Here is a 14,191-nt window from a genome sequence, read left to right on the forward strand (position 1 = left end):
AAATCTTCAGTCTATTGAACATCATGGACCAAACCATATCTGACATGAAATGCACTGCATAAAGATCCACATTTTTCTCTCTGAACCACAAATTACAGCCACTGTTTCTCCCTTCCCACTCCCAGTCTATCAAATTCTTCATAACCGATCAGCAACCTACATTAAACATACTATATAAAACTCACAGTACAGAGCTACAAAACAGAACATAGGATCACCCTGAGTCAAATTAATGGCGAAAGGCATTCTATAAAACCACACAATTGCAATTTCTTCAACACACTTTAGTTAAGTAAACTAGGCCTTAGTAAGCTTGGTAAGTGACTCATCTTTGCTACTATTAAATGTCTTCATTTCAGGGGTGGGATTCAACCGGTGTTACTACTGGTTTGGTGACTACATTTTGCATGCACATGTAAAAAACCTAAAGCTGTGCCACCTGGACAGCTGAAAAGCACTGCACGCAGGTGCACAATGTTTGAAAAGCCACTTTTTTCCTGCTTTTTCAACCTCAGCTGTGCCACACAAAACAGCTGAGGTTGAAAAAGCAGGAAATAAAGGACAGAGCCCAGGAGGGTGTGGGGGCCAAACAGCAACAAACACAGAACAGGTTCAGTGTCTGCTGCTCCTCAGAGCTACTGGTTCTATAGAGCTGGGCAGATCCAGTAGCATACCACCCTTAATTCATTTCAAAAGAAGAAGCTGCTCACTTCAACTTGGCCAAATCTCCCATCGGTTTATTGAGAGATACATAAACAACTTTAAGGGCAGCCTGATTTTTTTTCCCTCATGGCTATAAAAAAAAGAAATTAATGCAAATCCAAAAAACATTTTCTGAAATCAACCAAACTGCCAAAAAACATTGAGGAAAGTTTCAAGTACTTTAGAATGTCTCATCTTGTGATGAGCACATACTACAGTTCTAATGAAAATATGGGATACGTTGTATGAGAAAATGAATAATACAATGATCAGTGGTCCTCTAAATTTCATGGAAATACAAATCCCAGAAACCTTTATGAGTAGTAATGGATGCAAGCAATTTTACCATTTTGAAATAAGATATAAAGATATATAATGTACAGATCGTTTCCAAAATAAAAATTCATAAATGTCAGTAGTAGTACAGTTAGTCCTTGATTTACAATAGTTTGTTTAGTGACCATTTTACCATTCAACAGTGCTGAGAAATGTGAGTTATGACCATTGTTCACACCTTTGCAGCATCCCCATGGTCATGTGAACAATATTTGGATGCTTGGCAACTGATTCATATTTATGATGGTTGCAATGTTCTGGAAACATATGATCACCTTTTGTGACCTTCTGACAAGCAAAATCAATGGGGAAGCCAGATTCACTTAACAAGCAAGTTACTAACTTATCAACTTCAGTGATTCACTTAATAACTGTGGCAATAAAGGTCGTAAAATGGGACAAAACTTTCTTAACAAATGTCTTACCTAACAGAAATTATGGGCTGAATTGTGGTCATAAGTCAAGGACTGCCTGTATAGTGACTCAAGGCCTGAACTTAAGAAATTGTACTCAGAGGTCTCAGCAGTAGGGTAGAATTGGACACATTATGACATCCCCATACATGTTATGTAATTTGCATGATACAGATGCATGATACTGTTACTTATGGTTATGACTGAAACTAGATAATGTTTTGGGAAAGTAGTCTTTGGAGAAAATGAGATAGGAGAAAAATGAATTTGATGGACCTCAGAATTCTTCAGGATTCTGGCATCAAGCTACCTTGCAAGACAAGAGGAAGGCTGAACCATATAACAGAATAATAGAGTTGGAAGGGCCCTTGGAAGTCTTCTATTCCAACACTTGAAACAAGCAGGAGATCTATATCATTTCAGACAAATGTAGGTTTCCATAAAAAGAAAGAAGGAGGTTAAACTAGGACAAAGTAGATCCATTTCTGAGATTCTGTTCTTTCTATACTTTACTGCTCTGACTTCTGTTATAAATTTACCATTCCTCCTACCAACTTTTTTCTTATCATATTTTACAGTCCATATACATATATTATCATATTTTACCATGACGGCTCTATTTCTTTCTCTCTCTCTCGTCTTCCTTCCTTCCTTTCTTTTTTTCTTTCTTTCTTGTAGCAAAACAAATCATGAGTTGGCATGAAGCTAGGAATAAAAGACATTCTTTTATCATTCCTAGATTAAATAGACAGATGAGCTTTGTTGTTTTATATTTCAAATATCTAGTTATCTGCTATATTCATAATAAGAGCCAGTTTGGTATGGTAGTTAAGGTGATTTTTCCCAAGTTTTTTGGTGTTATCATAAAAGAGGATCTGACCTGGGGTGCTCACATTGCAGCCCTGGTCAAAAAGGCCCAGCAGAGATTATACTACCTGACACTTCTCAGGAAACAACAATTGAATGAAAAACTGCTAATGACCTTCTACCGTTGCACCATAGAGAGTATCTTAACTTGCTGCACCTGTGTATGTGGTTTGCCAATTGCACAGTGGCAGATAGGGTAGTGCTCTAGAGGGTTAGCATCATTGCCCCGAGGATCATTGGTTGCCCTCTCCCCTCTATGGAAGAGCTTTATAGCTCCCGCTGCCTTAAGAAAGTTCAAAACATTCTTAAAGATCCATCTCATCCTGGGCACCCTTTTTTTGAACTATTACCATCTGGCAGGTGGCACAGGACAATAAAAACAAGGACAAATAGGCTGGGACCGGAAGTGACATCGCAACGATATGCCATGATACCAGCCACAAGGGAACGGAGCTCTCTCTCTCTGTGCTGGCTTCTTCTTGCTTGTGAGCTCCAGAAGAAGCCAAAATCACCCTGGAAGGGCAATAAAGCCAAGGAGGGATATCCTATGAGGTTTCAGGGAAAAACACTCCTCTGCAGAGCCCCAGGGCTATCTTTGCCCTCTGTACCATGGGAGGAAGAAGAGGCAACCAAGATGATTTTTGGATTGGACAAACATTGGCTCTGGATTTTTAAAATGCTGAAACCTATATAAAAATGAATATAATATTCATTTTTGGAATATACCAAATATACCAGTAAAGTCTGATGAAGAAGATAAGAACAGTGAAAACTGATTTAAGAGTGCCACCTGCTGTCAAACAAAGATACTACAAACCCCAAGGTTCTGATAAGACCTGGTTTATGGAGAACTAAAAGTGAGAAATAAGAGAATTCTATTATTAAAAGATCCCTGAAAGCTATAAGACTATTTAAAAGAACAGATTGAATTAATATTGGAACATAAAGACTCCATTGGATTTTTTGCCTAAAAATTGGCTTTGGTTTGAATAAAGGATTGTTGGACAATTGGACAGAAAGAAATAAAATAAATAAAAACAAAGCTGAGTGGAATCTGCAAAGAAATTGCGTTGGAAATTCAGGATATTAAAGACACTTTGACAAGAAGATATGAGGACATTTGAAATAAAATATAGAGCATGGATGTATTGTAGATCTAGAAAGTGAGATACAAACAACAAAAAGCAAACAGGAGGTCCAAGAAGAGGAGGAATCAATTGAAAGAATAGCTGGAAAAACAGAACAGACAAAACAACAAGCAAAAAGAAATGACAAAAAGGAAATAAAAATAAAAATGATAATGATTGATGTAACATACCAAAAGGAGTGTATTTTAAGGTGTGGAAAGGGAACTTCATGAGGACAATGGTAACACCCAAGCAGGAAAAGCCCAAAGGGAACATCAGGCCAGGCATAAAACAAACTTGCATAGGAAAAGAGATTTAATAAAAGGTATTGAAAGAAGCCCCCTAGACAAAAGCCAAGTAATTAAGAAAGCTAGGGAAACAAGAAAAAGAAATCCCTTACAAACAAAAGGTCATGCCAAATCAGCAAAACAAATAGACAAAAGACACAAAATAAATTCCATAGCAGACAGGAGATTGCCACCAAACAAATATAAGAAAACATTAGGATGAAACTGATAATCCAATCAAACCACCCCGCAGAGTTTACCCTCTGGTGGAAATGAAGACAACCCCCTGACAGGATTTAAAACATTAAGAAATACAAACACAACCACTCACACACAAAAGGAGAAAAGGTATAAAAATCAGGAGTTTATTATACAAAGATGGCTAGCCCCAGGAACGCAGACTTCTTGCTATCTCTTGCCTTCCTGAAAATTAAAGGAACCTGCTTCCAAGCAGTTGTCTCTGTCTGTGTCCTTGTACTGGAGCCCTCCCAGCAGGAAAATAGAATCCTCAAAAGAAAGGCATTTTCCAGCCTTTCAACAATTGGCGACCATGAAGGTTTTCCAGCCAACCCTGCCACCGGACCGGGCCCGCAGATCCAAACCCAGCCGGCATGGACCTTCTTTGTCCAGGGAAAACATCCACAGACCCAGCCCGGAAGGCATAAGGGTAGTAAAGGGAATCCTTGGGCTTTTCTGCTCAACAGCTGCTTGAAAGCAGGTGAGTACCGTTTCAAATTTATAATCTTATTAGGGAGGGGAGTGGAAGCATGAGTGTACCAGGTGTGTGATTGTGGGTTTTCTCTGCGGAAACAGTGGGACCTCACCTCCTCTGTGATTGCCAGCCGCACCCCAGCCAGCTGCTAGCTCCAACAAGCCGTGACCGGCTGGATTTGGGAACGCAAGGGGTAATCACAGAGTGTGAGTCCTTCTGAAGGACGTAAGAAAAACTGAGTGGGCTGAGAAAGGAACTGGTGTTGGGAAATAAATAGAAAGCAGAATAAATAGTCCCAGTGCATCCCGCAAGTAAAGCCCTGTGCATTTAGAAGGGGCCCGTACCGGCTGCTGGCAAACAAAATTGGAAATAGTTTGCCTTACAAAGCAGAGCAGGTCCTTCCAGATCCCCACCTTTAAGGGAGATCTGAAAACTGACGGCGGAGTGTAGGAAGGGGCCCGTACCGGGCTGCTAGGGGGCAGACGGTCCTCCAAGATCCCCGTTTTTAAGGGGGGGTCTTAAAACTGATGGCGGAGTTTCCCTACGAGAAAGGGGCCCGTACTCCATGTGTAGGGAAACCGGAGTCCTTTCCAGACCATTTTTGTCTGAAAACTGACGGTGGGAGCCCGGCTAAACCAAAGTAATCCCCACATCAGGTAGGGAATATGGGAAGTTGTAGCTCAAGGGCAATGGAAGAGACCCCCTTGGATAAATTACTTGAGGCTTGGGACGAAAGGCAAGTGCCTGTCCTAACTGGAATGAATAGAAAGGAAGTGAAAAGAATTTGCAAAAAGTGGGCTTTATTGCGAGATGACATGGGTAGACAAATTTGGCCTGATAGTGGTACTTTAGATTATAAAACCCTGAAAGCACTTAGAACATGCATTAAGCCCAGCCAAATACCCTATTGGTACTGCTGGACTGAAATTGTTAGGACCAAAGACCTGACCGAGAAAAAATAAGGAAAAGCCTGAAACCCATTTCAGGGAAGGGAATACTGAGGCACAGATTATGGCTCCCCTTTTAAGCAAGCCAGTGCCAGGCAGAAATAGGGGACAACTAGAATATGTTTTTACCCACACTCCCTTCTCTGCCTCTGACCTAGTCATCTGGAAAAAGGATACCCCAGCTTTCAGGGCTGATTCTCAAACAGTTATTAAAACCCTGAAATCTATCATAGACAGCTATAATCCATCCTGGGGTGACATGACTCAGCTGTTACAAGTCTTTCTAATGAAAGACGAACTATTAAAACCGTTTGGAAAAAAACAAAAACAGTCCAAATAGCCAAACCACCAACTATCCCTGGTCAGGCAGCCCCAGCCCGCATCGCATGGCCAGTACATCGCCCTGACTGGGACTATAATGATACCAATCAATGGGACAAATACACTAGAGCAAAAGATAATTTACTAGAAGCTCTAGAGAAAATAAGAAAAAAAAACTTTTAAACTAGTCTGAATTTCAAGAAAAAACAACACAAAGGGAAAAGGAAAACCCTGATGCCTTTTGGGTCCACTTGTCAGAAGCAGCTACTGCATATGCCCACCTAGACCTTAGCTGCCTGAAGGACCAAAGGATTTTAACTTCAGCCTTCGTGGATCAGTCCACCTTAGATATTAAAGAACATTTCCACCGCTTCATCTCTAACTGGCCAACCTTAGACATAGCAGAGTTGCGCAGGATTGCTAACTTTGTCTATGATCAAAGAGACAAATTGAAAGAGGAAGAGAAAGTTAGAAAGAGATGAATAGAAAGACAGGAAGACTTTAAAATGTTTGCTGTAATGAAACATGATGCCAGACAAATACCAGGTAAAACCCCCTATAATTCAAAGAAATGCTGGCATTGCGATAAAGCAGGATGGTCGCAAGGCAAATGTCAGCATTGTTATAGGTGCAGACAGGAAGGTCATTTCAGCAAGCAATGTAGGCAACACCCCCCCCCTGCAACCGGTATCACCCACCACCTAGGAACATGAGGCCAGCCAATAATCCAGCCCATTACACTGAGCAACAAAGTTTCAGTCATCAGGCACCACCCAGCGCTCCCTTTCCTCCAAAAAATAATAACAATAGACATCAATGGGAGCAAAGGAGAGAACAAGACTTACTCCCTTCTTGACTGGAACATGACAATGAAAGCACTGAATTCATGGCTACCTTTAACGGGCTGGCTATCCCCCTAAAAAAACAGCCCAGAAGGGGAACCCATTGTCACCATTCTTATAGGAGGAAAGAAATACAATTGCTTAGTTGATACTGGAGCCACCTCCTCATTACTGAAGCACCATATAAAGCTTCGGTGGCTGAAGGGGCTCGGGATAGCATAATGGGAGTGAGGGGAGGAATAATCCCTGTAGAATTTACCCACAATGTACCAGTAGAACTAGGACCTTTCACAGTAGACCATGCATTTACTATTTGCCCCCAGTCCCCACTGTCTCTACTAGGAAGGGATCTCCCATGTAAAATGGGAGCTACCATAATATGTGGCAAACAGGGGCTGCAATTGGAAATCCCAGGAAAAGACACACACAAGACAATCATGCTGATAACCAGCAACACAGGGCTTCATGAAGATTTAAAAAGGCTGCCACCCTCCTTATGAGGCTGGGATGCATCAGAAGTGGGGCTACTTAAAGGAGCCATGGAGAGAGCAAACAAAGAGGTGAAGACCCTACTGGGCAAACTCTGTCAGGAGACACACCTCTCCTGGCCACAAGTGCTCCCAATTGCCCTCTTTTATTTCAGAACCAGACCAAGACAAGATATAGGTATTCCCCCCCCCCCCTTTGAGATCCTTTTTGGTCACCCCCACCCCCACCCCCCATACCCTACTAGGATCCTCATTCTCAGCCTAGATCCTCATTCCCTTTGCTTAGATAGGGGGGATAGGGTTTTCTCTTCTTATCTTACAGCCCTGCAAAAGAGACTACAGACCCTCTGGACCCAGAGTGCACTGACACAGACCTTACCCCTAGAAGAAGCCCTGCATCCATATGAGCCAGGAGATTGGGTGTGGATCAAGTTCTTCACCAGAACCTCCCCTCTACAACCCAGGTGGAAAGGACCCTACCAAGTTTTACTGACTACACACACCGCCATAAAGGTTTGCAGAACGAGACTCGTGGCTACATTGGACACATGCAAAGCCAGCAGTCATAGACCATAGCCAAACTCCACCACAATCAATCCCACCCATCAAACTCAAGAAAGATCGGGACACAGATCAATGGACGCTTGCAGCATTCTTCAAAACTGTTGAACCACACCACTATGAGGAACCAAGTGCAAATGTTGCATTACACAAAACTGGACTCCCGGGTGCTGAGTTATAAACTATTGTTTTTTTTAATTTTTGTCTCACCTTCTCCATTTTTTCCTTTTTTTAAACCTTTTTTCATCGTATTTTTTTAACAAAAAGGACTTTAACCATACCTTACTCATAATTTTTTTTGATACTTGACCTTTTACATTTTTTTACATTGCTATTAAAAAAAAAAGAGGAGGAGGGGGGAGGAAGGGAAGAAAAGGAATCAAGCAATGGGGAAAATGAAATGCAATATATTCTATGTATTATTATTATTTTCTGTAATAATTGTAACATTTGTAACACAAGCAACTGCGTTCCCGGAACCAAAGCTTATCCCAGAGAAAGGAAAACATATGGGAATGTTTAGCAAGAGAAATACTCAACACCACTAACGTTTGCTTAGCAGGAGGGAAATCATAATGTCACTGGGTGCAGCACACCTAGGGTCACAGAATGCACCAGTCTTAGCAACACAGAACTAAAATGCAACTATACAGAGACCATATCATTTTCGTATAGTTACCTGAAGCTCCCACCAGGATGGTTTTTCCTTTGTGGCTTAAAAGCCTACTCATACCTTCCTGCAAATGCCACAAATGGCCCCTGCACCTTGGGAAGGTTAACCATGCTTATGTCATCCCTACAGAGACGACACAGGAGAGCCTTCCAAACCCTAGACTCAGACTGTGATTCCAAAGTCTCCCTTCCCACAAAAACAGAATACATCTCATTGGCAATATCCTTGGTAGGGGTATCTGGATTGGCAGTGTGAAATTCTAAAAATTTGAATAGACTAGCATGTACCCTGGCAAAAAAGCTTGAATTCGACCTCCCATGCCCTGGATGCCCTTAACAGAGAACTGAGGGAGGTCAGAGAAGCCACCTTGGAGAATTGGGCAGCAATAGGCTTCCTTCTCTTGAAGCATAACTATGGCTGCGAAAAATTCCAAGGGATGTGTTGCCTCAATCTGGACGAAACCTCAGAACTCGTAGGGAGGGACATCCACCACCTGAAAGAGCTATCTCAGTATATTGGTCAGGAGCAATCATTCCTGGACTTTTCATGGCTCTTCTCATGGATGCCAGATTTCCATTGGCTCAAAATCCTTATAACAACCACAGTCACCATTTGTGTCTTTGGAGCGCTCATGTGTTGCCTCTGTCGATGCATACCACCCTGCCTTAGCTGCCTAAAGGCCTGTATTCCCTCTCAGAAGAGAAAATTAAAGGGGAGACAGGCAGCTATGATAATGATCCAGATTGATCACAAATACCAAGTATACCCAGACATTCAATCAGAGACCACCCTCTTAAAAAAAAAATATGAAGGATTGTGGAAAGGGAACTTCATGAGGACAGTGGTGACACCCAAGCAGGAAAAGCCCAAAGGGAACATCAGGCCAGCCATAAAACAAACTTGCATAGGAAAAGAGATTTAATACAAGGTATTGAAAGAAGCCCCCTAGACAAAAGCCAAGTAATTAAGAAAGCTAGGGAAACAAGAAAAAGAAATCCCTTACAAACAAAAGGTCATGCCAAATCAGCAAAACAAATAGACAAAAGACACAAAATAAATTCCATAGCAGACAGGAGATTGCCACCAAACAAATACAAGAAAACATTAGGATGAAACTGATAATCCAATCAAACCACCCCGCAGAGTTTACCCTCTGGTGGAAATGAAGACAACCCCCTGACAGGATTTAAAACATTAAGAAATACAAACACAAGCACTCACACACAAAAGGAGAAAAGGTATAAAAATCAGGAGTTTATTATACAAAGATGGCTAGCCCCAGGAACGCAGACTTCTTGCTATCTCTTGCCTTCCTGAAAATTAAAGGAACCCGCTTCCAAGCAGTTGTCTCTGTCTGTGTCCTTGCACTGGAGCCCTCCCAGCAGGAAAATCGAATCCTCAAAAGAAAGGCATTTTCCAGCCTTTCAACAATGGGAAGTTAAACAGGAATTGAAATTGCAGGAGAATTTCTTCGGAGAAGGACAGGAGAAAGAGTAGATAATTTCAAAATGAGACAATGGAACATAGACACGGGAGGAATGTTTAAGAGGAATGGTCTCTGTCCCTTGTGACAGAGACAAAAACTTGAGAGGAATATGGGAGACAAGCTAAGAAATGAATAACTAAATCTTTAATGTGAGTGAGAGATGATGGTTAAAAAAATATTGTGATTCCACATAAATGTGTGTATTATTAGTTAAGATATATAATCATTAAATGCAATAAATATGCTTATTAATATTTTATTGTAGGAAAGGGAACTTTTTCATTTGTATCCTTATATTGACTGTTTTCTAATATGATTTGATTGCTTATTGTACCCTATGACTATTATTAAGTGTTGTACCTTATGATTCTTCACGAATGCATCTTTTCTTTTATGTACACTGAGAGCATTTGGACCAAGACAAATTCCTGTGTGTCCAAACACACCTGGCCAATAAAGAATTCTATTCTATTCTATTCTATTCTATTCTATTCTATTCTATTCTATTCTATTCTATTCTATTCTAATATAATGAAAGATTACAACTTCATAAAAGTAACTCCACTATTATTAGAATTGCATAACTTGATAAACATAAATATGATGAACACTATTTTATTTGTATCAAAATGTGACTAGAAAGGGGAATATATGGCATAAGAAGGGGATAAATAATGGAAAATTATAATTCAATATGAATTTGTGAATTGTTATTAGAATTATATAATTTGTTAAACACTGTAAATATGATATTATCTAAAGTAAAAGGAGTGATGCCAAGAATATAGAGATTAACATAAAAATAACATATTGTAATATTGAATAATTAAGATTGATAATTTAACAAAATATGCAGTTAATATTAATATTAACTGTCAACTATATTAAATAGGAAGAATATTGTCATATTTGTTTTAAAATGTAAGACACTCCAGAATGACACTGTTTACACAATGATATGTTTGTTGGAACAAAAATTTAAAAAATATTGAAAAAAAAAAAGACAAATAGGCTGAAAAACAGCTTCTATTCCAGAGCAATAACTATATTGAATTCTACTGTATAGTGCAATATTAATGCGATATCAAGGGTTTTCAATTCAGTTGCATAGAATGTGAAGGATATGTGTTTTGTTTTATTTTTATAATTTCCTTATATTTAATGTACACTGAAGATGGCATTTAATTTCATTGTACAAAGTACAATGGCAATAAAGTCAAAACTACCATACTAAATCAAAACCAATCCAACAAGTTGGCTTTACTAAGACAGTTGAATACTTCTCTTTGTTATCTGATCAGACTTCACCCAAACCAAAATTCAAAATTTGAAGAACATATTCAGAGCCCATATCTCTATTAGGTTACTTTACTGCAGAGATAGATGATAGATAGATAGATAGATAGATAGATAGATAGATAGATAGATAGATAGATAGATAGATAGATAGATGATAGATAGATAGATGATAGACAGACAGAGAGACAGAGAGACACACAGACAGACAGACAGATAGACAGACAGACAGATAATCATTCATATATACTGTGTATATATGTATGGATGTATATACGTATGCACAGAGAGAGAGAGAGAGATTAGGCTTGAGGTTCAGAATAATAGAATAAAAGAGTTGGAGACCCTTTTTCATTTCAGATAAATGGTTGTCCAATCTCTTCTTAAAAACCACCAGTGATGGGAGCACCCTAATTTCTGATGCCAATCATTCCACTGATTAATTGTTCTCACTGTCAGGAAATTTCTCCTTAGTTCTAGGTTGATTTTCTCCTTGATTAGTTTCCATCCATTGTTTCTTGTTTTGCCTTCAGGTGCCTTAGAGAATAGGTTGATCCCTTCTTCTTTGGGGCAGCCTCTTAGATATTAGCAACACAATCATGTCACCCCTAGTCCTTCTTTTCATTATCTAGGCATTTTCAAAACTTTGCATCTCTTCTTCCCCCCATTGTATCATAACTGATTAAGAGCCATTCATTTTCTCCTTCCTTATACTCCCATTTAAGGAACTTAAATAATCAGATAAGATATACACTTATCTGTGTTGCTGTGTTAAGCAACTCTCCTCAAACCAGAATTTCAACCTCAGCTATAGACAAGGAGGTCAGGAAAAAGAAATTTTCTCCTGTCAAAGACAATATAAAGGAGTGGAAGTGGAGCCCTATCGTTTCCACATCTTTGTCAGCTACTCTTCACATGCCTAAATTACCCTCATTCCTTTCAGTTACAGCAGTATTTCTCAACTTGGCGACTTGAAGATGGGTGGACTTCAACTCCCAGAATCACCCAGTGAGCTATGCTGGCTGAGGATTCTGAGAGTTGAAGTCACCAAGGTTGAGAAACACTGATTAGAGGGTTCCCCTCAGGGGTGGGATGCAAATATTTTTACTACTGGTTCTGTGGGCATGGCTAGGTGGGTAGGTAGGCATTGTGACTGGGTGGGTGTGGCTTCTTCTTTTTTCTTTTTTCTTTTTTGCAGCACCCCACCCACCCACGCTCTGTTTTTTTTCCTCCTGGGCCTCAGGGAAGCTTTCTGGGTGAAGCAGTAAGACAGTGAGGGGAATCCCAGCACAGCTGATCATTGGAACAGCTGATTGTCAGGAGGAAAAAGAAGAAAAGAAAAGAACGCTCTACTATCATCCCAGTGCCAAAGAAGCCCTCCATCAAGGAACTGAATGACTACAGACCGGTTGCTCTAACATCTGTAGTTATGAAAATCTTTGAAAGCCTTGTGCTGTCCCACCTGAAAACCATTACGGATCTGCTGTTAGATCCCATGCAGTTTGCATACCGAGAAAATAGATCAACAGATGAAGCTGTTAACATGGCTCTGCATTACATCCTACAAAACCTTGAATCTCCAAATACCTAGGCAAGGGTCCCCTTTGTAGACTTCAGTTCAGCATTCAATACCATCATTCCAGACACTCTTCTAAGTAAATTAAACCAACTAGTGGTACCTGAACACACTTGTAAGTGGATCATAAGCTTCCTAACAGACAGGAAACAGCAGGGGAAACTAGACAGAATCACATCCAATACCTGTACAATCAGCACAGCCCCACCCCCAAGGCTGTGTGCTTTCTCCACTTCTCTTCCCCCTATATACCAATGACTGCATCTCAAATGATCCATCTGTTAAAATACTGAAGTTTGCTGATGACACAACAGTGATTGGTCTCATTCGAGACAACAATGAATCTGCATACAGACAGGAGGTTATACAACTTGCCTCGTAGTGTAACTGGAACAATCTGGAACTGAACACACTCAAAACCGTAGAAATGGTGGTAGACTTCAGAAGAAAACCTCCCATACTACCACCTCTTACAATACTAGACAACACCGTTTCAACAGTAGACACCTTCAAATTTCTAGGTTCTACTATATCACATGACCTAAAATGGACACCTAACATCAAAAACGTCATCAAAAAAGCACAACAAAGAATGTTCTTTTTGTGCCAACTCAGGAAGCTCAAACTGCCCAAGGAGCTGCTGATCCTGCTCTACAGAGGAATGATTGAGTCTGTCATCTGCACCTCTGTAACTGTCTGGTTTGGTTCTGCAACACAACAGGACAGACACAGACTTCAGAGGATAATTAGGACTGCAGAAAAAACAATTACTACCTGTTCTGTCCCACCTGTATCCACAGGTGAGAATCTCAAGTTACAGAGTTCAAATACTTTACGCAAACAAAACCAGAGACAGAAGATTCAATTGCTCTGTTATCACAGTCCTTTGGCAGTCCTCCTAGAATCGTGTCTGGCAATTCTGTATAGTTCGTAAATCACATGCTGTAATCAGACGCACTTCTTTCCAAGGCAAAATCCACTGTTTTCCAGCAAAGATTACGAACTCGTACGCTCCCTTATATCCTCTGAGAGAGGGCGTGTCAGTCTCATTAATTAATCCTTTGAGGGACGTCTCTTTTCTAATTGAGATTGACGTCTCAATCTTCTCCTAGTTCTGGCATCCAGCCAGCATTCGGCAGTTTCATCACCACTTGAAGCCTCTGATACACTTTCCTGATTAACAGTTAACACCTGAGGTGCAATCAGGGAGGGAGTTCCAGAAGAGGAAGAGGTCTCTGAAACTTCTAATAAATTAGGCTCATCTCTCAGATTCAACTCCTCCTCTTCCCCCAGACTCCTCTCAACGTTGCTCAGCAATGCAGGCTCGAATCTCAATGTCAGATCTTCCTCCTCACTCGAGCCTACATCTGCTGACTGACCTGGTTCAAACCTCGGAGGCACAACAACTACCCACCTGCCTTCAGTTGAGGATCTGTATACTGCACGAGTCAAAAAGAGGACTGTGAAAATATTTACAGACCCCTCACACCCCGGACATGAACTGTTTCAACTCCTTCCCTCAAAACGATTCTATAGAGCATTGCACAACTAGACACA

The sequence above is a fragment of the Pseudonaja textilis genome, chromosome 9 (assembly GCF_049901715.1).
Source record: "Pseudonaja textilis isolate UNSWEBS1 chromosome 9, rPseTex1.2, whole genome shotgun sequence".
Lineage (NCBI taxonomy): Eukaryota > Metazoa > Chordata > Lepidosauria > Squamata > Elapidae > Pseudonaja > Pseudonaja textilis.